The sequence below is a fragment of the Topomyia yanbarensis genome, chromosome 3 (genome assembly GCF_030247195.1).
Source record: "Topomyia yanbarensis strain Yona2022 chromosome 3, ASM3024719v1, whole genome shotgun sequence".
NCBI classification, from domain to species: domain Eukaryota; kingdom Metazoa; phylum Arthropoda; class Insecta; order Diptera; family Culicidae; genus Topomyia; species Topomyia yanbarensis.
In genome coordinates, this window is record NC_080672.1 from 49,661,952 (window position 1) to 49,689,793 (window position 27,842).

Consider the following 27,842-nt stretch of genomic DNA (forward strand, 5'->3'; position numbering starts at 1 on the left):
TTTTTCTTTTGTAAAATTTTAGTACTCGAATAATGATTTCTTTTCTTGTATATAGTTGTCAAGTCATGTCTAATAAAATTGTAGTGTATACATTTGAAAGCTTTTAATGAATATAAGCAACTAAAAAAATCTCGTGTTTATGATAAAGGAAGGCACAATTGCACCGCTAACAGGTTTTTTTTATTACTAACGGTTTTTTATTCGGAGTAACGTGACGATGTTTTGAAATCATGAAAGTGTTACTGATATGCGCTATCTTGTTCTGTAAACTATATCACGAGCACGATTTGTGGTGCCCAGGGTAGTTTTCGTTTTCTGTCCAGACATCACACTGATCCTTGTCAAATGAATCGTTATTCATTCGAGGCCCTAATAGTTTTCTTATAATTACTGCTCGTACCCACTCTTTCCATATGTACGTCGCACACAATGTTCGCTCTGGTTCTGTGCTCATATTTAACCCATACTTTGTGTACGAACTCAAAAACGTTATTTTGTACCTAAACACGTGCACATGTTCGCCTGCAGAACCGAACTCCATGTAGTACGTACGGTGTGCGTACACATAGGTTTCTCTTTCTCACTCTCATCATCACTAGCGTTGACTCTTTTTGCCTTGTGCGAATCGTTCTCGTGTATGCTCCCGGTGTACATACACGAATGTTTGAACTAGAGTTTGTACACCGTTCGCTTGGATTCGATGTTCGAGGCGAACCTGTACATTGAAATAAAGCATGTTTGAGATTGAACGCGTGCGCGAAATTTTGTACACAGGTACGAAATTGTCGAGGTTCATGAAAAATCTGTACCTATTACTGGTATAGTAAGATTCCGTTTTTGGCATGCTCTATTTTTGCAAAAAAGTTCCGTTTTTGGCAACAAATGGATTCTGTTTTTGGCAACATTGATGTTGTACTTAGTAAACCTTTCAAAAAATGCTCAATGCACATTTTTTGTAATAATTGATATCACTTTTGACTTTATTTCCAAACATGAGAGCCATATATACTATATTTTATGGGGGCGGGCATAGAAAATAAATTTAAATTTGCTGATTTTTTCCTATCATTTCAATCCATTTCACATATTTTTATATAATTAATGTCCTTGTAACATTTATGATGTCACAAATTGGAAATAAAAGCTTTTAACCCATTATGGCCCAGCATATGAAATTTATTACGCAAAAACAACACATTTCTGGATCATACTTGTTATACAATAAAGGCGTCTTCAAACCTCTGGTTTTCTGTGAACGTTAATTAATACATTATAATTTATAATGTGTAAGCTCAATATTTTTTTTTAAATTCCATTGTGTTTTCGAATGTCAAAGTTGGACAAAATTCAAACCAAAATATGAACAATACATATTGTTAAATTCCTCTTCTAAATCACTTATTCTTGTTTCGGACTGAGAATGAGTGATCAAGAGCAGTGTGAAAGATGTGGCTCTGTGCGAAAAAATGGAAGAAATTGGTGAAACTATTGTGAATTGCTGATAGTTCAAGGTATGAAATTTCATACGCTACGCTGAACCGATATCGTTTTTTCCTAAGGCAAAATTAAATTCCCTAATACCCGGAGGGGATTTATAATTTTCTCGCTGTCTTTAACGTTGAATCGGCGCATTCAAGGCTAACAAATGCTTAATACGTTGCAAATCATTCCTGGTTCTAACCAGAATATTTTTTTAAGTAAATTCTCGTAAGAAAATGTCCTTTTTTTTAAAATAATTACAAAGTTTGAGAAATAGATGGTTTGATTCAATGAACCAATCATGGAACAAAACGGCACGAGAGAGAAGAGAAGTGTTAAAATCATTCAAGAAAGCTGCTAAATGAATGATCTCGCAAGGTTGAAACTATTATTGGATTTTATGCTAAGTATAAGGATATTAGCCGATTTTTTCCTGTAATGGTTTTTTGATACCCTATCAGGCCAGCGTATGAAATTTCATACGTTAGTTTTTTTCGAAACATTTATTTTATTTTTCCAATACATAATTCGACATAATATGAGGGATTATGAAGTATTTTATAAATTACCAAATATTTTAACATAGCTGGGTTATAATGGGTTAAAGTGAGGTTCCATTTTCGGCACGGTTCCAATTTCGGCAACAGAAAAAAAATTGCTGCCGAAAACGGAATCCTACTGTAGCTAGACGCTAGGCATTTCATGGGCAAGTGCATGTAAAAATAGGATTCCGCGACATACTCCATATTGTGTGAAACAGTTCACGTGAATGTTGTATGAAATTGAAGCTGATCAGGGATATCTTCTTAATATCACCAACTGGTCAAAAAAAATCGTATGTCATGTACTAGGAAACAAGAACCAGTTCACGAATACCGGAATATATTATGGTTTCGTGAATTATTTCACGGGCACGAATGGTAAATTATACTAGGTATCATGAACCAGTTCACGAATACGTGAGTAATATTTCATGATTTCGTAAACTATTCCACGAGCTCGGATATTACATTGTGACTAATATATTAGTAATCATGAACCAGTTTACGAATACGTGAACAATATTTTTTTGATTTTGTGAACTTTTTTGCGAGAACGAATGGTCAGTCGTGAATATTGTATTTGGTATCATGAACCACTACACGAATACAATTTTAAGATTTTTTTTAACTCTTCCGTGAAAATGAACAGCTGATCGGAAATCAGACTTTAATCTGACTAGTATCGAGAATCACGGGTCTATACGTGCTGAAAATTCGCCGTGTCTGTTTTTATGAAACTAATTTCAAGTTCCGTTATTGCTAACAAGCCCGTGTAGCATGTTAACAATTCTTTGTATTACCCCTTCAGTGGTCGATATTATCGTTCATATACGTGTATTTTACTAACAATCCGATATGGAAAATAGGAAATATTTTCCTATAAATAGTGATCCGGCTCATTACGTATAGATAATATTTCTTTTCTTGACAATACTCTCACGGTCGGCTGCGTGGAGATCAAATTGCCTTTGTTTAGGAAACAGGATACTCTCGGTAGCCGGCTACCCAGAGCATAAAAGGAATTAAAAACTAAGCAATTTATTTCGTGATCGTGTACTCGAAAACTAACAAAACAACTACCAAATAAACTATGCCTTACAGGTCGCATCGCTTGCTTGGAGCGAATCCTAGACCTTATAAAAATTTATTGAATAATTTTAGAATAGAATAGAATAAAATAAATTATATGATTGACAAAATGCCCTATAACCCCATCCCTTTATATTCGAACTAAAATTGCAAAGATTTCGTTAGATTACTGAGACTTTTCCACATAAGAAAAAATGCAAAATATGTATCATTTGCAGCATAGAGCAGAAAGTGTTCCAAAGCCCCGGTTTCTTGTATCTTTCGTGTACAGAAATATTCTATTCGGTTATTATATTCGGGTTCTTTCCTTTAAGTTATAAACTGTAATTTTCTCAGTTCTACATAAAACGTTATAGCATATAATATATTTTATCATTTTTTCCATAGTTCCAATGTCAAAATTTCAAGCGAAGTGAGCGGAGGTCTAAAATTGTTCAAGTCATGTGAACTTTGGCATCAGAACTCTTTTTAACATATATATGAGAATTCAAAAATAAGTTTTTTAAATGCCCTACTGGAGGCAACTGATGGTCATCGTCATCCAAAAACCAAGAAAACCAAACTCCGACCACAACCAATATCGACCGATTGCAATGCAGTTCTTTATCCGAAAGTTGTTAGAGAAAATTAACCTATTTCACCTCAACAATTGGGTCGAAATAAATAATTTACTATTAGATTGAAATATGAAACAAAGAAAATGGCATCTTCAAGATAACGCACACATGCATTATCAAATAAACGGTATAAAGAGGTTCTAGTGTAGTGTACAAAGCGAATTACCCTTGGGCTTAAACCATAGCAAAGAAGCAAACAACAAGTATTGTGAATAAATAAAATAACATATTATATTTATCCATAGGAATAACATCAATATCATGCATGGGCACGCTGGACTAGTGCCAGGGTCGCCGGAGTATTGACAGTATGGATCAATGAAATTTTTGGATATTCTCATAATTAAACCAAGGTTTCTGTTCCCATTTACTATAACATGGAAGCAGTGATCTCTGAAAGATAACTACGAGTCAACAGAAGAACACCAAGGTCTCCGACGACTGACACTCTCTCAAGTGACTCAGAGTATTTCGATTTTAGATTCGTCAGCATAGAGTAAAGTGCCTATTTTCACCATACTAAGCAGGGTGTCTCACTAATTCATTAATTTTTCGGCCTACAATCAATGGAATGCGAAAAAATTGACATCAACAGCTTTGCTTCGTCATTAAGAACCAATTCTCGTGTTTGAGCGCAACGAAAACTCGAATCGAGTGCCCCTATTGTTGCGCTACCATTTGACTCAATGCGTTGAACAAAGATGGCAGACACTGCTCTAACCAACGGCTTCAAATGGGTAGGGTGATAATAGAAACATGGCGAAAATGGGCTCAACACCCTATATAAGTATGCATCCTGGTGGGATGACATAGAAAGCATCATTTAAGAACATAGAGAATAACAAAGGTTCGAGGTTGCTTCCTTCGGGTACACCTGACATATCGATAAAATTGTAAGATTCATTATACCCAACCTTAACAGATAGAGAATGATGGACGAGATATGACTTATAAAAATAGCGAAAATTATTACAAACTTTATCGCTCTTTTAGCAGTTTTATTGCTTAACAAATGAGACAGAAATCTTATCATGGGCCTTTATAAAGCTGTAGCAAAGATCGTGGAGTAAGCTAGATCGATTATGATTGAGAAGATAATCCCATGCCGCACCGTTAGAACTGAAATTATCCTCGGTGCCAGAAGTTCCACAATGTCACAAAGCTACCGTTGCACAATGTAGGGCAAACCCATTGTGTACTGAGTTAAGTCCCTGGTTGAAATGATGAGCTATTTGGATTTTTTGCTGTTTTTGGAAGTCTTAGAAACTCCTTGTTTGATCTCAACAGTCTAGAACCCGGAGCTGGTTGCTTCGTATTTGTGTCAGCACTTCCTAGTGCTTGCCAGCAGGTCTTATTACTATTATATCCTTGACCTGATATACAGTCCTGTACTGAGAGATTTTCGTAACCAATAAAACAATAAATTACAATTACTACAACGGCTCATTTGCTTGTATTTATTGCAAAACATGACGCGCGTTACAAACAGCCGAACAGGTAGTCGAACCTAGAGTTTCCATTTCCCGACGGCTTTCAGCTTCCCGGGATTCGGGAAATAAATAATAAATTTCCCGGGAAATCCCGGGAATTCAGAAGAAAAATGAAAAGGCGAATGATTTTCTTTAAATAAAAGAATAAATTGAAAAGTTTTCAAACCCGTTTGATTGCATATATATCTGTCCTGGAAGCAGTTGTCAGAAAACGGCGATTTGGTGTCCTACAAATCATTCAATCATTTGATAGCTCGTCAATAAGTTTACGCAACATCAACTTCTTTTGATGATTTTCTTGGTTATATGTATAACCTAAATTTTGGTAATTATGACTACAATTGGACGATATACGCAGCTGCTGGAGTTACTGTCCAAAATTGGAATTCGTTGTTCTGATACGATGGAATGTGATCAATTTAATGCAAAGCACTTTCTTTGTTATTCTTGAATGAAAAGATTCAGCTGCTACAGTGTATTGTGCAATTATTTCTGATCAAATGGGAAAATGTGATATATGGAATCCATTTCCGTCGCAGTAGGATCAGCATCATTCCGAATTAAGTGCAACATCCTTGAAATCGACATTCGTAGAGTTTGGATGCGCATGATATTGGACAGCTACAGCGTTATGCATTTCTTTTCATGCATCCAAAAATTTACAGATGTTACAGTTACGGTATAACAAATAAGACGAAATATGCATTCGGTGAACCAATAAAATATTTCTGCAGACGTTCTAGAAACATTTCTTATTTTAAATTTTATTTTGCGTTAAGCATGATATCACTACAAACCATCCCAAGTTTTGAAACAAAAACTCATTGATTTTTTTAAGAAATTACCGCTATTTCAATTACTAATTTGATTGCAAGCCCTTTACTATAATTATTAAAATAAACTATTAAAAGCACTGTAAAAAATCTGATTAATCAGCTCATCGGTTGCAGAGATATCGAATCACTAATGCTACTGTAGGGAAATGCTGCGGTACAACGGCCGGCAAATGTATACATTTTTGCATGAAAATATCAACATTTTTAGCAGTGTTTTGAGTAAGGCTTGGACCATATACCTAAAAAAATCACGAAAACATATCAGCGAACCTAATGATATTTAGTCCATTGATTTGCAAATCAGTTGGAAAAGCACAATCTGCATTCACTGCTCACTCCAAATATTTGCCGATAAAGATATTTCCTACAGAATTTCTTTCGCAGAACCTAAGCCTTTTGGAATAAATTAAAAATCGTTTTTCCCGGGATTCCCGAATTCCGGGAATGAGAAAACACAATTTCCCGGGAATCGGGAATCCCGGAAAATCTAAAAATCCCGGGATTCCCGGGAAATAAATTCCCGGGATGGAAGCTCTAGTCGAACCATGCTGAATAAGAAGTAATTAGGCAAAGCAGATTATCCGACACGCGCTTGAAACGACATACAAATTTGTCATGTCCTGTGCGACTGAAACAGCAAACCTCGAGCTTCAGCAGATCCATACAAAACCATTGAATCGGCAATCACACCGTCGATCTCTACTTTGTGAGCGGGTATGTCGATATGGCAGCTCTATATAAACGATGTGTCACCAGTAATGTAATTTGATTGCTTTCGATAGAATATCACAGCTTGGGTGAACTTTCGATATATTTGTATTAGTGAATATTTCTGCGTCAGTTATTTTGAGATCGTGAGCATACGTAGCTGATTACCTTCTATCTACAAGAATAGCAGATATGATTCGATCCTCGCTGATGAATCAGGTTCTACACCCATATTATCATCAGTTGAGTCTTTTTCTGTATGGCTGGATGCTTCCGATTTTTTTACACTTGGCACAAAGAATGTGAAAAAAACCTTTTCATAAATAGATGATTGAGCACTTTTGTTTTACTCGTAATGTCGTAATGGCACTTGGACTAATCTCTAATATAATCTAATGATATGCATCGTAATGAACAATCTACCAACCAGGTCACAACTTCCAGAAATTGTCTCCTATTTAACTCCTGGTAACTCTGCCATTCTACACATAATAGTCCCTTGTTAGTTTTTGTGAATTTTCAGTTTTTTTTCATCAATGATTCCCTTTCAATGTATATTTTCAGAAAACACATCCAAATCAAATCATCATCATTGCTCCAAGACTCCGTGCAAAAATACCTAGTCTGTCTGTCCCATTGTTGCAATTCTACGCATAACTATCCCACTAACAAAATAAATAAAAATGTTCACATTAAACACAATTACGTTGCGCTTAATTGAGAAATACATTACACTAGATACTGGAGACTGGAAAAAGTTAGCTTACAAATAGTTTTAATACGGCGCAGGAATTTCCGATCTTGCTGAATCTTCGGTACTACTGTAGTACCTTCCGGCTGTAGAGTCCATCGCTTTCTTAGGAGTAAAAAGCTTGGTTTTTAATCCGCTGCTGCAAATTCTTTGCCAGATCGTCAGTTTCTGGACAAATTTATCGGTGAGCGTGCGCTTGAATTTGCTGGGGGCCTTATGCTAGATAAAACTTTTATCCTAGGGCCTACAGAAACTCGTTTACGACGTGGATGTGTGCAGGATCAATTTTCTGTTCTCGTCTTCCATCTAACACAACTTATTACTGATCGTACCGAATCGATATTTCCAAAAAATCCCGTTTGAACGTTCCTAATTCGTCCACCACAATTGCTGATATTGAATAAAGTGTCCGGAATCTAAATAATTCCAACTTGTCTCGGTCGATATTCAACGTGTCCTTTAGTTGCTCTTAACCAATTTGGTGACCCTATATTTGCTGACAATGTTGCTAACATTAACAAATGCCGAATTTTTCCACAATTAAATTTTACCAGCACATTGTTTGAAGTTGACCGGGATAGCTTCCGTCGCGGATAAGTAAAAAAATTAATAGGAGAAAGTATGACATTTCCACTCACAAAATTATTGTTCGAAGGTCGAGCAAAAAAAGAAATCAAAAGTAAACACCTAAGGGGCGCAAACATTAAACTTCGCCAAGGGCGACAGATGACCACGCTGCGGCTCTGTCCACAGTAGAAACAGCTATTTTGAACATTTTCGCGATTGTTCGAATCAATTAACCCGGGTTTGAGACATTACATCTAGAAGAAAATTTTTAATACTGCACGCGCAATGAAATATTTTTACCACTTAAACACTTGCAAAAACGAGTCGAACGTCTCTTCAATTATTTTGATATAACCTAATCTAATTCGAGAATGTTACGTTCTTGTTCGATTTGTAACAATGAATCGTTCAAATTTATCTACTCCATCGTTGGTTGTCCTTCTCAGAAGCCACTTTGGTATTAGCGACATGAAATGGTCCAATGGAGCAGTCTGCTAAAAAGCTCGATGAACTCAGTTGTTATACTACTGTCACCCAAATTATTCCGATTACGCGCTGGATTGCTCATCCTCGACAGTTAGGAAAAGGAACGTGCCAATCGAACCAATTTATTCTAACAACTTAACTACCGACTTTTAAAACTTCAACCTTGGTTCTTTTCTTATCAACGGTAATTTTTTAACACTTTTCTACAGAACTATTTCTCAGCTTCTCTCAACTCACCATATCATTCTCTGTTCTGACGTATAGCCGCTGCAAGCATTCGGCTCCGTGACAATTGTTTCTCAACTAACGTTTTTTAGTGCTTCACGTCGTACCAAAGAATTCACAGTATCGAAAATATCGTGCGAGGAATGTTCAGAATACGATTTTGTTTCCAGATTTGAACTGTGTAGCATTGAGAATGAACCTCGGATCAAATAATATTCAACAAAGGACGAGCTAAAGTAAGTATAATCATATATGTTTTTTATTAAATTTTTTTACTTAGTTTCGGAATCAGCTTTGCCTATAATAAGCAAGCCAGTTGTATTTTTCGAGAAGAACTTATTGCAGACGAATTCCAATAGTGGCTCAATCACCAGTTTTACAAATTTTTAATAGTAGTTGACAGCAAAGCTGTTTTGACGATTGCTCAACGAATGTGTTTTTATTTTGAAAAATAATTCTCCCCATGCATTAAATTTAATTATTTCTGCGTGGTGCGATCAAGAACATTCATAACCTTTCATTTCGAAATATTTAATAAGTGAGTGTTCCGAACCATCCATGTAAAGGCACAGGTGCTCCCAATTGTAGTCGTCTCCAGCCAGTGATGCCAATCTGGGTACAATTTTGTATGCACCGTCCTCTAATGCACACTCGAAACGTATATCGGTAATAAGTACTCCACATGCACACGAAAAGGCCAATAATGACTCCCTATGCCAAGTTGCAGGTTGGGGAAATGCTTCCCACACCGCTGCTGCCAACGATTGGAGTCATGAATTGATGAACGATGATGACGAAAACGACGACGACAGTCACCAACCTGACTTTAATAATAATAAAACCCAATCCCAAAACGCAACTACCAACCTACGATCCGAGTTCCTTATATGAAGAGAGCCCTCACGAGATGAATATTTCGTAATATGTACCGTGCTCCGAAAAAGACGAGAAGGAGGTAGATTCATAAAGCAGTAATGTCTGTAATTACCTCCCATAATAATACGCTTAATCATACAAGCAGACCCCGAACGCGCAACTTGGTCACAACGTTAAGCGCAATCCGTCCCGTCCGTTCCTAGTGCCAGGTCCTCGTCCAGCCTGTATACCGGTTCGAAAGCAACAGAGGACTGATGATGGTTTGAAGCCTTTATGAAAATTTTTATTACCCTCAACTGCGTTACACAGAAGGCAACAAGTCCACGGAGCCTAAAACAGGGGGGGAGGCTACCTCTTAACGTCCGCAATCACTCACTGGAGGCATGGGTAGAATGTGAGTGTGTATGTGTACGACGAAACTCAGGATGTTTCCATAGGTGGATAATAATGCGTCACCATCAGGGAAGAATGTGACTTTTTGTTGTTGAGCCCTGCTATGATCATTGCGGGACCGGGACAGGATCCACTCGTAATGACTATGCTGTGCAGATGGCAAGGAAGTTTTCTTTACCTTTGGTTGAAAAGATGATACCATTATTGCGATGATATATTATTATGAATCTGAATAATGTAGCGATTAAAGATGGTTGTTGAACAGGGAAATGATATTAGTGAGCAAGTAGCAATAAAGTCGTGTTGACAGGATGCTGGAAAATTACGCAACGTTTGGAGAGCGGATATGTATGTGAATGCGTCAGGTGTTTCCGGTATATCTAGTAAATAATTGTACCAAAAATAGAACATGTGAAACGGGTTATTGGAACATTCCCACTAACATCCTTAAATGAGTTACATGTCAAATAAAGCAACACAACCAGTAAAGACACCAATGAACTTCCTCGCAACTTATGTAACAGATCGTAGAGTTCATTTACTGCCAAAATATCTGTAGTTGATTGTACCAAACAGGATAACAGCGACTAAGAAGTGAATTCTACAAGCTACACACTCGGAAAAGGCTTCTCATTTTGGCAGCAAACCAGCTCGAAATGCCTTCATGTTTAACCGGTACACCGCAACCGCATCAACACCTGGCAGAAGCGTTGCACAACAGAACCCCACAGTATCTAACACATCATCATGCTATTCCGTCGCCATATGGTGCAATGACACGCAAGCCGACTGTTCCCACATGGCTCCACTACTGCCAACTAAACAAAGAGCAAAAGTGAAAATAAGCCTGTCGGGTAGCTGTGTGAGAGCATCCAAACACCAGCGTCCGTTCTGCAGCGTTTATTTACAAGTGCCGACATCGAAATTATTTTGCCGTGGAATAATTAAACCGTACACCTGATCTTGTCATATTATGCAGACACCCCCTCGCTACCGTTCACACCCAAACTTCGCCCCATTCGAGGTGACAAATTTTGATGCTCCGACCAGAATTTACCAGCCGCGTGTGGGCTGGCTGGGAGTGAGAGGTGACATTTTCGGAATCAAACTCCCGAGGGGTCATAATAGCGCAAAACTTTCATCCAGAAATGGAACAAGTTTTGCCATTTGGAAGCATGTTGGAACGATGATGGGACGCATTCATCGAGGACATGTTGCTGCTTGCCTTTCACCTGCTCACTAGCGGAGACAGGCCAGATTCAGTGTTCACTGCACCGGTGAAGCAGATGATAGGCGTTGATCTCACAAGCCAGTTGTTGTATGATCGTTTCCCGATCGGAATCGATATTCACCATCAGAAGGTTTGTTGTATCATTTTATGCTGCAAAACTGTTGCGAAGTATGGTGAATGAGTCAAGTCAAGTGCCCTAGCAGGATGTAGTACCACACTAGCTTTGCTATGCAAAATTGATGGCATGTGAGCTAAAAAGCACAACACGTAATTTTCTGTTTTGCTATTTCAAGTTTGCCGTTAACATATATTACATTTTCGGAGACGAATTACATATACGCTCCGGTTGTCAACATATCAGCAACGTCTACAGTTCAGGTTCCATTTACTGTTCACTGGGTCTTTTTACCATAATTTAAAAAATAACAATTCATGGTTGCAACTCAGAAAAACTGAACGATCGACTAAAAGGGATATCCCGATAATAGGTGGATGTGTCTGAACTGATAGATAATAGTAAACATTACAGGACAGAAACTCTTCAGTCAACGGAAGTGCCCATCAGTCTACAAACATGCGAGCACAGTGGGTCTGAAGCTAGATGGAGCTCAAAAATGTTTTTGCGTCTTTAAAAATTAGGTAACAGTCATTTGTGAAATACATTTTATCGAATTGACAGTGATGGTATACAACTTATGGACTTATGGATTTCAAAGCAGCGTAGTATTCAGTTAAACAAAACGAACTGTGGCAGATAACACTTGAACATAACTATCCGACAAAGCTGTTTAAACTGATTCAAAATAGCCGAAGAGGCAAGCGAATATAACTTTCAACCCAAATGCAAGCAGGTTTAGGCTAAGATAGGGTCGATTTGAGTGGAAAGTTTCAATCACGCTTTCCTTTATTTAAATGTATTTTAATCACTTTTAGGATTTCACGGTCAAAACTAACGTCATTGGTTCTGTATCTGTCTAACTCGGTTCGTGCATAATGATTAATGTTAAATCCTTCCAAATCAACGTCGGGTCTTTGTAAGGCCCTATGAAATGCCGAAGTGGCTTTTAAAGGCATTAATCCTTATAGATTTGTCCGTTGACGGTCCCAGATATGATAAAAAGATTAATCATCTGGCTACATCCGTGGATCGCTTGCAACACAAGATTATTTGTCGCATTTTTAAGGGTCATATAAATTTTTGTTCGAATACTGTCTTAGTATGATATTTTACCCATTCAAAGTACGGAAACCACAAAATCGCGGGACCTCTAGCCCTAGCCCAGAGTGCCCTTGCATAAAAACACGGTATGTGCTACCAAGATCGTGCTGCCTGAGAGTCCACAATTCATTCGATCCAGATAACGCTAGCTTAGCTTAATTAAGCTTAGGAAGACTTCTCATAGTGTGAGGAGCGAATCATTCTCACCGTCCATGTTTCACTGTCTCAAGCTTTCCATAAAATGGTCAATAACGACGCCGGCCTGGACCAATGCTGATCTACTGGGGAACGAGAGGAATGTTAGTTCGACACTCACTGTTGATAGAGACCGAAACTACCTCTGCATCTCAACGAGCATCGCGGGAAAGGAATTACGTTTGTAAGAAAGGGAAAAATCAGGAACTATGTCTTAATAGATAATCTGATCTTAACAATATGAACGAACGTCGTTCGTGATCAATTTCTACGAATTTATATCGAGCAACTTGAGCTTCGGACTATCGGCCGACGGGAGTGTTCCTTGTTAATTATTCTTCAATGCACATTTCCAGATTTTTTATTCTTATTTCTAGTTTTCGTTTAGCTTGAGCTTGCGCAATAGCGCCTGGTTGCAATTCCGTTATTTATCTGGACATGCTGAATCGTGGAACTGTATCAATAGAATTTTTGGTTTCAAATATGTTTTACAGAAGTTGTGTGAGCTTTTTGGTGTGGGGGTAAGAGGCGGGCTATTTAAATAAAAAATAAGAACTACCAAGGGAAAACTTGCAAAAGAAAGAGGATAGTAAACACTCCGAGCCTACAAATGAAAACTATCGATTTTATTCGTGAAGGGAATATGAAATAATTTTGAGCGGCTTAAAATAACCATTATCTTTACCAAAAGATTTACTTTCCTGTCAGCATACGACCACCGATCCCAGTCGATCTTCAATGCCGCTTTCGCTTGTAACAGAACCGGGTTAATCACCAACCCGTTAACCTGTCCAAATATCTGACTGACAGCTGTTAATGGCGAGCCAGTTCCTGTTTCAAGTACAAACAGTGGCACGTGTCTACCGGGTGATGCTAAACGAGCTTACATTTCTCTGGACTGAGTAAACTAATTTCTTTTTTGTTTAGTGCGTGGGGAATACGCATGGTCTTGTCTGAGTGGAACGAGAACTGATGAGGTACATGAAGTTTGAAAATTGACAATTCGCGAAAAGGATCAAAAACCAGTTAGCAATTTGCGGCAGAAGTATCAACACGAAGAACAAATGTTTTATTGTCATATAGGCTGGTTTACTTTCAGTTCGTTGAATAGTGTTCATCATATTAATTGTTCACATTGTATTGAGTACCTTCATATGCTTTTGAGTGGTACGTCCCGAGCAACACCAGTTGTTGACTAGCAGTTTCAGCAACATAATTCGTTACATAAAGGTATATGGCAACCATTATTGCGCTGGTTAAGCAACCCAAAAAGCGCACGTGTAAAAGCCTTTGCTTATGCAACTAATCGCTGTCGTTGCTTGTTACAAGTGCTGCTTGGGGTGCACTAAATCATTAATTACCATATTAACCATATTACAAATCGCAAATTGCATAATTTGCATAATTTGCATAATTTGCGTAATTTGCATAATTTGCATAATTTGCATAATTTGCATAATTTGCATAATTTGCATAATTTGCATAATTTGCATAATTTGCATAATTTGCATAATTTGCATAATTTGCATAATTTGCATAATTTGCATAATTTGCATAATTTGCATAATTTGCATAATTTGCATAATTTGCATAATTTGCATAATTTGCATAATTTGCATAATTTGCATAATTTGCATAATTTGCATAATTTGCATAATTTGCATAATTTGCATAATTTGCATAATTTGCATAATTTGCATAATTTGCATAATTTGCATAATTTGCATAATTTGCATAATTTGCATAATTTGCATAATTTGCATAATTTGTATAATTTGTATAATTTGTATAATTTGTATAATTTGTATAATTTGTATAAGTTGTATAATTTGTATAATTTGTATAATTTGTATAATTTGTATAATTTGTATAATTTGTATAATTTGTATAATTTGTATAATTTGTATAATTTGTATAATTTGTATAATTTGTATAATAAGTATAATTAGTATATTTTTTTTATAATTTGTATAATTAGTATAATTAGTATATTTTTTTTATAATTTGCATAATTTGTATAGTTTGTATAATTTGTATAATTTGTATAATTTGTATAATTTGTATAATTTGTATAATTTGTATAAATTGTACAATTTGTATAATTTGCATAATTTGTAAATTTTTGCATATATTTAGTATCCAAATATACAATGAAAATCGAATTAAATATTTGATCATAATATTTTATTGAATTGTGGTTACGGTTATACCACACGGAAATGTTCACATCGCGTTTTCAAGAGTAACGTAATTACCACAATCACGAAGAAACGTTATCGTAACACATTACATTTGATCCAACCCAATTATATTTCTGTGGAACTGGAAAATAGCTTTCCCACTTCGTAGCTTGAAGGTATGGTTATAAGATACGCTTCTAGCGAGCAAGCTTAAAGGTGCGAAAAGACATTTCCTAACGACTAATTTTGTCTCCACCTTAAGACAGTTTTAAAATCCGAAGCTTCGAACGGGAATAAAATAGAATTTCAAAGGACTATTTAATCTACAGATAGCACAAATGAGATTGAATTTTTAACAAGTTTTTCCAACTTTAAAATTTGCTTCCATAATGCTTTCACTGCGGAATGGTTTTCTCAATAATGTGTTTCGTTGGTTTGTTCAATTACGTTGGACGATGGGATACGTACCCAACAGGGGGTGACTCTAGCTGTTATCTGTTATCATTCAAGGTATACAGTAGTGATAGGATGAGAAAAGCGTTTGTTATTAGAGCAGAAGGTAGTACTCCAAATTCAAGAATTAATGATAACAAAGCAGCAAAATATAAGCATGGCTTTTGTATGATGGAACCTAATAACCTTTAAGTCACCAATTTAATATTTTCTCTGAACGTCAAGTCATTGTAAAAAGTCATTTTTGTCTCAATTAGAAATTGACATCAGACATTTCATCTCCCCGATCAACCCCAGTTCAGGTATCACTCAATCTCATTAATTACTAGCGTCGTCATTCCGATAAAACAACGGCCAACTGCTAAGATGTAAATTGTTTTCCGAAGCTAAATACAGTAACCACGAACCATCGAAATATCGATAGCAGCACGAGAAATTGCATCCCGACTCACCACCACCGTACTCATCGGATCCAATCAGAAAGTCCATGCTACCGAGACACACGGATGGAAATAATCGGATAAACAGGTCAACGAATTATAATCCTACCTCAGTTCTACCCCCAACCCTCGCACTAGTGAAACCTTCCGAAAGCGTACCTACACAAGTTCACATTTCAATTCCGTCCGGCCAGTTCTCCGGATCCGACTGATGGACGCTAATAAAGTTCTCATAAATTGTTGTTCTGCTGCCTGTTTGTGCAGCAGCACTCTCTCCCTGAAGCAGACTGACAGTAACTCCGGGGCTAGCAGTAGGCAACTGAAAGCTTCCGTTCACGACTGCCACTCACTCACTCGGAGGCGTTCTTCGGTTCAGTCTGTGTGGGTTTTATTTTTGAGGTTCCCTTCTTGCACCCGGACCGTCCCGCGGTAAGTTTATTGATTTAATTCGAAAATTAATTTAATAATTTTATTGCGATTGCTGTGTAAAGTGTTTTTGCAGCGGAAAAAAGCTTCCCAACGGTTGGCATTTAATCCGACCAGAGGCGGGTAACTTTTTCTTCCAAACAAAGATTTCGATTGTTCCTACCTGAATCAGATAAAAATGTCGATCCCCAATAAAATCCATTTTCGGCGAAACACATCTTTCTCATTAACACCCTTTGCCACGGAATTTCTGTCCCACATGACTTTCTTGTTTATGGCTACCAGTCGGCGGAATTCGTGAATTTATTGGCATCCCAATAAGGTCTATAAATTATTCCACCGTGATACACGCTTTATATTAAGAATATTAAAGGCATATATAAAATATGATCAATACCAATCGTTCTTACTGTGGGAATAAAAGCTTAGCACCGCTGTGCGATAGCTGAAAGAAATAATTTTCCATTAAGATAAAACGGATTGTTGTTAGCCTTCTTGTTTTTTTTCTCCTTCTCGCGAGTATTTGTTTGGTTTATAAAATTGGCTCCGACGGTCAGTGGCAATCCTTGAGTTATGGTCCATTTAGAGTAGTTCCTAAATTCTTTCCATATGCGTTCTGTTTTGAAGTGCCATTACGCGCTCACTAATCGGACTATAAATTATAGATTTGAGGCTGTTGTCTGATAATGATTAATGGAAAAGGTGCATATTTCTGGCCGGCTGAAGAATGGACAATCTGTATCACATGGTTGAACCATGTCCTGTGTGTTTTAAACAACGGGCTGACGGGGGGAGAATTTCGGTGACAATATTTTTTAATGTTATTTTAAATCATTAATAGGGCCCAACTCTACATCATGATCGGTATGACACTTCCCAGTAAAGCGGGATACTTCCTTTCTATGTTTCCGTATTATCTTGACACTATCACGATTCGATTGTTCTGAACTATTTAGTCAGGAAACGACAATACTTCACCACGTTCCAAATCGTTCCATTATGGTGAATTTTTGAGTCATGTTATGCCGTAGGGTCGGTCAGCAACAGATTTAATTTTAAACTGATTTTCGCAGATACAGTGAAGAAAAAAATATTCGATATTTTGTATTTTTACGAAAGAAATTGGTGCTCTCTGTAGCAATTTTTTTAACCTTGCTGTGCGACTAAGAAAAAAATCAAGTCATCGCGCGAGCAGTTGTTCCAGTTTTATCCGTAACTGCACAATAACAACTCATATAATCTTCAACGTTACAATGAAAAGAATCAATATTGACGATTGAGAAGCATTTTAAGACAAAAAATCGATACAAAACGTTACATTGTCATATTGAAAGGATAATGAATCGCTCCGAACTTCGACTGTTTAACCAAGGCCTGGAGGGCCAAATCTCTCATAGATTTCGACTACGTTTGTCGAAATCCGAAAAGCATTGCCTGTACTGTGTTGGTACTGTGAGAGGCTCACTTTCAGTCTATTTAAAATATTCTTTACTTTCTTTCCTGATTTTGCTCCACCGAACTGCCTCAAAGCATTACTGCTGGAGGAGCTGATATTACTTTACCGCACCTCTGTGTTTTGCTTACGAAGCTCGGTGCCTCATTTGAACCATTAAATTGTTGGTCCTTTGAGTCATTTAGCTGCCGACATTGCTGTTGTAGTTCTTGAAAGCATTCTCTGCATACAATAGGCAATTTAGAAGAAGACTATACGTAGTAGTTGGAATACTAGTATCTGGTTGATGGTGAAAAGCAACAGTTTTTCATTATTATTATTATAGTGGCATTAAACGGAAGATATCTGTCTTAACAGGATTAATTGTGACATTTCACTAAGTCGCTCAAAAAGTTTTGGATTTTGTACTAAATTAAAGATCCGATCTATTTCGAGTGACCGTGTATGACTAACGAAACAACTAAATAATAAACTATGCTTTACAGCGTGGAGCAAATCCTATACTTAATACTCTTCTAAACCTCCTACTCCGCGACACCTATGGAAGAGTCGGATGAGTCGTCGTCTTTACGTTAAGTAGGTGAAGCATCAACTCTTCCTGTCTACCCTACCTCTATCCTTCCCCATGGACAATCGACATGGGCGACCGATACTGCTGGCCGTGTGTCTTGTCGCGCTCGGTGAGATTCTATAACTAAATATTCCGTTATTTTTTCCACTTTTGAATATAATTGCAATCGAGTAAAAATGAATCAATGAAAATTTCATATGAGATAGTACCCTTATTTGAGAAAAACTGAAAAACTCGGGCATTTTTCAACCGATATTCGATTCTTTTAAATATTATAAACATGCAATATACATAAATCACGACTAATTTTTACTTTCAACGCTCATTAAAAAACCTGTTTTAATCCACCTAGCGGTGCAATTGTGCCTTTCTCATTTCTCTAAACTAAGGCACGGAGGCTTTTTATGTTCAACATAATTGTGGAAATGTCCATTACATTCTTAGTACACTTTGCACTTATACACAATGGCATGCCAGCCACGAACTTGATGAGCTACGTGTCGACGGTGAAACACTTGAAACAAAAAAATATCATACTCCATTAGCCTAATCAGCATTAGATCAATGTTATCTGCTTGCTAATTCATTTTGTCATGCGGGGGTGGGTATGTGACGAGGGCGAAAGTCCCATGAACGAACGACTCCCCAGCTTAAATTGGTATGCTTTGTGATATAGTGGTGGTTTAAAGATGATGGGGTTGAAAGGGAGGGGTATGAGGGCTGGATGGGGTGGTGGTCTGAGGGGTGATTTAAGAAGATTTTTAAAGGAGGGGCGCGAACAGTAGAGGGGAGGGGGGTGTAACCCCTCTCCGTAAACAATCAACTACGCCCCTGTTAAAATCCAGAAACCTTATGCGAGTCGAAAAAAAAATTTGGCCGGGATTAGGTTGACGTTTTTCAGAGTGATTGCATAACCTTTCTATATGAGAAAGGCAAAAATGTGCCAAAATCCAAAAAAGTGAATCGTAGTCAAATTTTTTTTTCGAGTTTGCATCAAATCTCGACGTTTCATGCACCTTGAACACATTTAGCATCAAAAATAAAAATTCTATTTTTAATTTTTCCTATAGTTTATATGAGAAATTTCTGTGTGGCCGCACTCTGAAACCCGTAATTCCGGAACCAGAATTCCGATCGATCCAAAATTCAATAGCAGCCGATGGGAAGGTTGCACCTTTCATTTGAGACTAAGTTTGGGCAAATCGGTCCAGCCATCTCTGAGAAAAATGAGTGACATTATTTGACACATACGCACATACATACACACACACATACACACACACATACACACACACATACACACACATACATACATATACACACACATACAGACTTTTTCCGATCTCGACGAACTGAGTCGAATGGGATATGACACTCGGCCCTCCGGGCCGGGATTAGGTTGACGTTTTTCAGAGTGATTGCATAACCTTTCTATATGAGAAAGACAAAAATGTGCCAAAATCCAAAAAAGTGAATCGTAGTCAATTTTTTTTTCGAGTTTGCATCAAATCTCGACGTTTCATGCACCTTGAACACATTTAGCATCAAAAATAAAAATTCTATTTTTAATTTTTCCTATAGTTTATATGAGAAATTTCTGTGTGGCCGCACTCTGAAACCCGTAATTCCGGAACCAGAATTCCGATCGATCCAAAATTCAATAGCAGCCGATGGGAAGGTTGCACCTTTCATTTGAGACTAAGTTTGGACAAATCGGTCCAGCCATCTCTGAGAAAAATGAGTGACATTATTTGACACATACGCACATACATACACACACACACATACACACACACATACACACACATACACACACACATACATACATACACACACACATACAGACTTTTTCCGATCTCGACGAACTGAGTCGAATGGGATAAGACACTCGGCCCTCCGGGCCGGGATTAGGTTGACGTTTTTCAGAGTGATTGCATAACCTTTCTATATGAGATAGGCAAAAATATGCAAATTTACTACAGAATTCGCGAAAAGTGAACTCTAGAATGCCATTCACCGTTCAATACAAATAATGCCACAAGAGCATCAATTAACCGACCATTTCTTATTTCTCATCTTCAGGCCAAAGAACAGTTTATAAATGAAAATGATAGCAATTTATAAGATTATTTTGTTCATCTGGACATCTACGTGAAATGGGGGCAAACCGAATTAATCTATCTAACAGTGTGACGAGATCTTATATCACCAAACTTTTATATTATTGGTATAATTGAATATGAAAATGTTCTCAAATTTGTCGACTTAATGAATAACTTAATTCCTTTAAATGGGATGACATGTAGTTTCTGCTAGATGTCGACTCTTTTGTCCTTGGTTGTGACGATTGCTCAAGAAACGGGGGCAGAACACTCGCATCTGATTGATAGCTGTCGTTTAGTTGTTTGGGTGTCTTTTGGTCATTGTTTCGTGCCACCAATCACCCTGGTTCTTATAAATACCAAATCGCTTCCTCAAATCGGTGTTATTTCTTCTAGTTACAAGCCATGACACGGACATGGATTGTGTTCATTCTCACATCTTTGTAATTGATCTAGCCCCAGGAATCTTTAGAGTCGATTCATACCCATATTTAAATGTTAAAATTTGAGTAATTGCTTCACACATTAATTGAAGCTTGTAACAAATTTCAAAGTACTCACATATGGTCGGTGTTAGGTCAGACCGGACTAAGTGACAGTGCATTGATTTCGAGAAAAACGCGTTTAAAGTTTGAATCGCAGCATCCTTTACATTATAATTGGAAAATAATTTTTACCATAATTCTTGCTTATTGTTTCATATTTCAAATCTGGTAAAAGTGGAATGTAGATGAAGAAATTCTTTATCCAGTGCTATCATTAACTAATTTTTTGATGTTTTGCGACTTGATCCGGTCTGATCTAATACCGACCATATGGCGTAAAAGACGTAAAAAATTGTTTCGATTTTTTATATTCGCGATATTCTGATTGATTCCCATTATTCACTGAGTGCCGCACAATAAGACTTTGGCCTAAGTCATGTCTGTATTTGGTTTGTTCTTAAATGTTTATCTATGAAAGAATGAACAGCGATTAGTTAGCTAACAATTTTAGAGTTGGTGAACTGCTTAAAATAGAGCGATTTGTAATTTGTAGTGATCGGAAAGGTCAGCAAAACTCCATAGTTAACAGCAAAATAGTAGGCATAAATATTCATGTACCGGTACTTTACCGGTACTACCGGTACTGAGGGCTTCAATACCGCTGTATCGTTTCTTGCCAAAAAGGGTCGATACTAGGAACTCTAGAAACAATCAGTCTATTCTCAACCACCAACGACATCGGTAACGATACCAGTGTGCTCCCTGCGGTTACCCAAGTCAGCGCATACAGTTGCTAGTATCTTGTGTGCCTTGTCTGAAGAACAAAGAACACCGTTACTATTATTCTTGTGTTGTGATCTGCATATCAAGGTGAAATTGTTTTATTTATTTATTCGACAAGCATATGTAAACTACATAGAATGAAATTACAATATTTACTTCCCAAGCAACACGTATGTTGATAAGCTGTTTTTACAACATCAATGTCAATCATTAATTTGTGAAAATATTCGTTCAGCAAGCGTTATACAACTGTTATTGCAATTGAAAACGCGCAAGAGGCGGAGCTTATAGGCAACATGTTCATTTGTTACGAATGATGTACCAAGAATCATTCTAACAACGGAGATTGTTGCAATAATGCTAGCGATTGCGGTTCTAACGTTGCGTATATAAATAAAAATATAAAATAGAAAACCCCAAGTGTCCCTATATTTCATTCCCATGATTTTCCTAGGTTCAACACGAAGTATTTGGTCAACTTCCGACGTAGATCTTCCACAATTTTAACATTTTTCGCCAGGGCCAAGTTAATCCTCGGTACCAGATATTGAAGTTGTCGGTTGTCAAGTCCGAAGGAAGACATTATTCCCCTACACATCGCTCCTTAGCTGCTTCAAGAAAACTTCAACTCCCACGATATGCCATAGGATTGTCTTCACGTTAATATCCGATCTATCTTACTGCATGATATTCGCAACAATTTCAATATGATCATTACTACTCCTCCATTGCGGTCAAGCGCGTTGTATTTCGTCGCTGTTGTGCTATCTTATGACAAACGCCATTTTGGGGTAAACTGAGATAGATAGGCAACATTACTAATATGAAAATTCTCTACAAAATGGCGTTTTCAGAATTTTGAAATTTTGCTTGGTTACTAAGGTATAGCGAAAAAAGTGATGAGAAATTGTCAGTTTTTTGCTTTAAATCACTGTATCTTGGGATTCGCTTAAGTAATGTAGAAGTTTTAGATGTTTTATATGTAAAAATGTCTGAGGAACACAATGGCATAATAATTTTTAAAATAAAATACATGTATTGCGAGAAATATGCAGTTGTACTTTTAAATTGGCAATATTTCATGTTTGGCAACACTGTAATTAAAAACTACTATTTTTTCTAGATTGCTTGCTCAATTTCCTTCAAAATGCATCTCATCGATTGTTTCTAGGCCGAATAAAGCCGAAGATATTAATAAAAGTTAATAATTGATGCTTTTTTTTCTATGGAAAATTTTCCATGCACAATTATGACACGCCATACAAATACACGCCTACGACACGTGTGAGTGCGACTTTTGTTTACATTTATAGTGAAAACTCGCAACATAGTCAACCGAGCTTCGTGATATTTGAGAGTTTAATACAGAATAGATTGAAGCATTAATTGTCTTCTTTGAATTGTTTTTACCATTTATAAGTTTCAAGATATTCAATCTCAAATTTTAAAAATCGATTTTATCGAAATGTGCTAAATGACGCTTGTCATAATTTAGCTCAATTAGTGTGCCTATTGATGGGAACAGCTACGCGTCCACTATATCTGGAATAATCGAATAAAAACAAGAAATTTCTCCGGTGGAAGCACACAAGGTTTTAACTGGTTTGATTATCGACACTGTGTTTAAAGGTCAGCCGAAACGAGATCCCGGCAAACAGCAGTGAACGGTCTGCCACTTTGTGGTGGGTACAGAGCACACAGAATAAGGACTTTTTGATCGTCAGATCGCCCGATTTTTTTTCGAATATACGCAACGTTAGAACCGCAAACTTAATCAATGCTGAAAACGCGGCTAGTGTCATCGGTTTGTCCACGGATTAACGAGAGAAATAATGTTTCATCTGGTGGCTAGGTCTTACGTTGTGTATTCTATTCTACCATTGAACCGAATACCGTCAAGTCGCCGTGCGCGCTCCATTCACCATGCAGTTTCAAATCCACGAAATCGACGGAACTAGTTCACTGAAACCACAACTCCTCTCATTTCATTATATTATTGAAACATTCTAAATAAAGTTGACCCAAAATTTTAAATACACGGTAAATGAATCCGTTCAGTTAATGGTGACATATAAAGGTGACTGGTGACTATGACATGTTCCAAACAAATGTCCTCAACTCCTTATTCTCGTTTTGTTGGTAATAGTTTTATATTACTAAATTGTGACGTTATATGAAGATATTTTTACGGTGACTATGGTACAGGGCTTGAAGTCACTTCAAATCCGCTTAAGGGGTTACATATGTTGAGGTCGGTACAAACATCGAATTTTGTTTATTCTACTATCATAAAGTTCAGGTTCTTAAGAATGTTATCTCAAATTTTTATAGAGATCGTGGAAGTAGACGCAAAGTTCTAGCGTTTTTCATCTTGCTCCCTTACGGAGGCGTGTTTTTGAAATAAATATTCAATTAAGGGTTTTTTTTTCACTAAACACAACCTTAAATCAAAAATTATCTAAAAAACTCAACGTAGGGGTTAGGTATTTTTAACATAGAATGTGTATGCAAAGTTTGAAAGAAATCGGTTAAGTGGTGTTGCGGCAGAGCGCAATTTCTAGTCGTCCCCTCGCCACTTATTTATACTTTTCTGCATTTGAAATTGAATCTGTGATATTGAGCAATAATAAAAGTAGTTCAGCCTAAGCCAGCCACCGCCGGCGGCGGTCGCTTGATCGTAGTTCATTGTTTCCTTTCCACTTCTATCACAGTCCGTCTTTGTGTTACTTTTCCGTATACGTTGGAGTTTTTGTGCGTCGAAAGTTGGATGGCAGGAAATGGGTCCTACCGCTGAGAACGAACAAGTAGTTTTTAAATGGCAGGTAACACCGCAAATCATGTTTTTTCCAGAGACGTTCTACAAAAAGCTTCGTCACCGAGTCGTTTACATAGAAAAATTACAGCATGTTATGAATTATACACTATAATGTACAAAATTTTGATAAATTTGCTTCACGCAAAGTTCTAAAAAATCGCAAAAAAAGTTTTTTTTTTCACGCTGAAACCTTTGCCCCCCTTAATTCAGTGATGCGAGTTGTTATTTTCAAATGTCAACTTTCAGTTGAAACTACCGCAAGCAAGCTTCAAATTCAAACACACACTCAATCATTAACCCTTAAGTTACTCTGGGTAGTTTTGGAATCTCTACCCCAGTAGAATGATATTCACAGGGTCAATGAAATTGAAAATATATTTGAAAATGATTGAGTGGCTTGGCTGTTTGAATGAATGATGCAACGAACAACTGCTGATTGAATATAGTAGGGCATGATTTGAAATTTGTTCCCCCTTCAAGTTCAAACGAACCTGTTGAAAATTAGCAGCTCTGGTTATTATTGCGAATTCAATTAATTTGTTCCGTTTCGTGCCGTTAGTAGACGGTATTTAGAGGACCTAATCCTGTGGCGGAATCAATTCCTTCCGCGACAACAAAATGCTTTTCTTCCCGTTATTATTTAGCAAACACTAAAAGATTTGCCTTAAGATGGTAAAAATATCTTTAATATTTTCAAACGTAAAGCACGTAAAAATGCTGTATTCGTTTCTATTGGCCTTAACCATATATTCCAGATTCTTGTTAGAGGCCAAGTGGTGCTGACACATTGACAAGGCCGAATGTGGACATTTCTACATCGGAACAGAATCCAATGACACTTCCCTGCGACGAAATGAAAACAAAAAACATTTCATCGACGATTGAAGTGGATAAATCTCTAAAGAATGGACAGAAATATCATCTACTCTAAAACAGCAGCATAAATTTGATAGAAGGATCGATGCAAAACATTTAAGATCATGACGGAAATCAAAGTTACCAATAATTGCTTTGCCCATCAAATATTCGGTCTACATCGCAAAACATCCAAATTGTCTTCAGGGTCCATAAATAAATGCACTGCAAACGGATCTAGTAGGCTCAAACGTTTAAAAGAATGAGAAAGTTCTACAACAAAAACTGCAGGGAACCGAATCCAAGAAGTTCATCGAAGCGAGAAATTACAGAAGGAAAAACCAATCAATTTTCCCCTAATTCCACTTTCGAATCATCTTCGCGGTTCGCTTTCGTTGCTGCCTGATACCTATACGTACACATCACACCGGTATCCCAAGACACACACGACTGCAATCGAATGAACCCTGTCCAGAGCTTACATGCATTCCTCGAATGGTAATCTCCTGAATTCACAATAAAGCAATTTTCAGATTAGACTGACTGGCGTAGGAAACGAACCCGAAACAGAACCGACAGACTGACGTTCTCCTCGGGCAGAGGGAAAACAATGCCTACCTACCTACCTCCTAATCGGATTCGAGACCGTTCTGATCGCGCCCGGCAAAGGACCCCAAGGCGAAAATCTTTCAGGCCTTCGGATTATCTTGGTTGTTGAGGCTTTTAGCGTTCTCATGTTGCTGCTAGCGTTTCTCTCTCCGACACGGGCAGGTCGTTTCAGTGATCGCACTCGGGATGCTGCTGACTGAGGCAGGTAGGATTATGTACGTTGAAAATTCCCGCACCAAAAATCTGTCACAATCGCACTTTCTCGGCTCGGCTGGCTGTGATCAAAAGTCCCGGAACAGCTTGAATGCGTTAGGTGTCGCCTGTTTATTTGTATGTTTAACTGATTTGTCACTTATGCTTAGGGATTTTTCGGGCCCTTCTTTGCTCGATTCTATAGTCGAACGCATAAACAGCACGGTATCAGGAGGTGTAAAAGAGCAACAAACACCAAGCAATAGTGGCAGCAAACAGGCAAAGCCGTATTTGATTGGATCCTAATCATTTGTTTGGCCATCTGTCCTGTTCCTTTCACTCTCCGAGTGACAAGAGTCGTTAGCCTTTTTTTTCGCCGGGGGTATTTCGTTACGAACAATGCGGGAACAGTTTATTCAAATCATAATTGTTGCCTGTTTGCGGATTTATTCTGACCCGTAGGCCTCGGATTTTGGGTTCACAAGCAATTAAACGGGCATTTTATGAAGTGACAAAAATACGACCAGATGGGATTCAGAGAAAGCGGATCGTGAGACATAATTGAATTTATTTTTAGTGGTTGCCAATCCGGTGCGATAATGCGCAACCATTTTTAGGAATCAACAAACAATTCCTTCTGGCTACCTTTTCCGAAAGTGTTGAGTGAAGGTGAGAAAAGAAACGGTAAATCCAATTATTTTGAATTTTGGCCGGAGAAAACCGCAGAAAGACGTGCGTAAATCCTTGCGGCAATCTCAATTAGCTGTCCGGTCTGGCCCAAGCCATTTACTGCCAAAAAAGCCTGCAAATAAAATTACACCGAGAAAACAAAGGAACTGATGTGAATCGAAAACAATCAACCGAATCGCGCCCCGGTGCAGTGTGCCGCAAATTTTAATATACAATCACTCTGCATCACCTGGAAATCAGCGGTCCCGGTTTACACGGCTGTGAAAGACTTTCGCAGTCTGGACAGTTTCGTATACGATTCGCTGCGGAGTGTGAAGTTCTGGCACACGCGAAAAGACGAGAAACTGAAAATTGTTTTGCAAATTGAAATCTGCTACGGCTTTCATCGAACCCTCTCCGGGAGGAGGCGTTGTTTGCGGCGAACTAGGGGACTCTGCATTCCCGCTGTGATCCGGACACGATCACTATACCTATACGGTGTGTAGTAAAGCTGCGCAACCATGGCTTAAAACTGCAGTCCCATGAAGTACTTACTTACTTACCAACCTACCTACTGATTTTGCTTTGTGCCGCTCAGGCTCCGGCTGAGATGATCTGCTGGGGGAGTGAAAGAAAAGTCGTGAGCTGACACCACACCGTAGCCGTATCATCGGCCGGCTGGCTGGCTGGCCGACATGGCACTGACTGACTTACACTTGGTGATGACGGGCGTCAGTTCCGCAGTTCAAACATTGTTTTACGGATCGCCAGGCACTGTTGTTTTGGTGCGGTTATTGGTGGAGTTATTCGACGAGAGTGAGATTATTTTTGGTTGGCGTGAATAGAAGGGAAGAAAGGTGTTGTAATCAATCGAAAAGATCATGTCTTCTAAGCAGTTATCTGGGGATGCCGAAATTGACATATTATCTTCAGTTTATTATTGCTACTATTGTAACATGAGAAGCTAGCGATGATATTTTAATTTAACGATTTTTAAAATTCGAAAGCTTCGTTGATGAATAGTGAAAAACAAATATTATAGATCCGACAATCCCATAAATAATAGATGACTCAGAAATCATATTTGTTCAGATTGTGGCGGTAC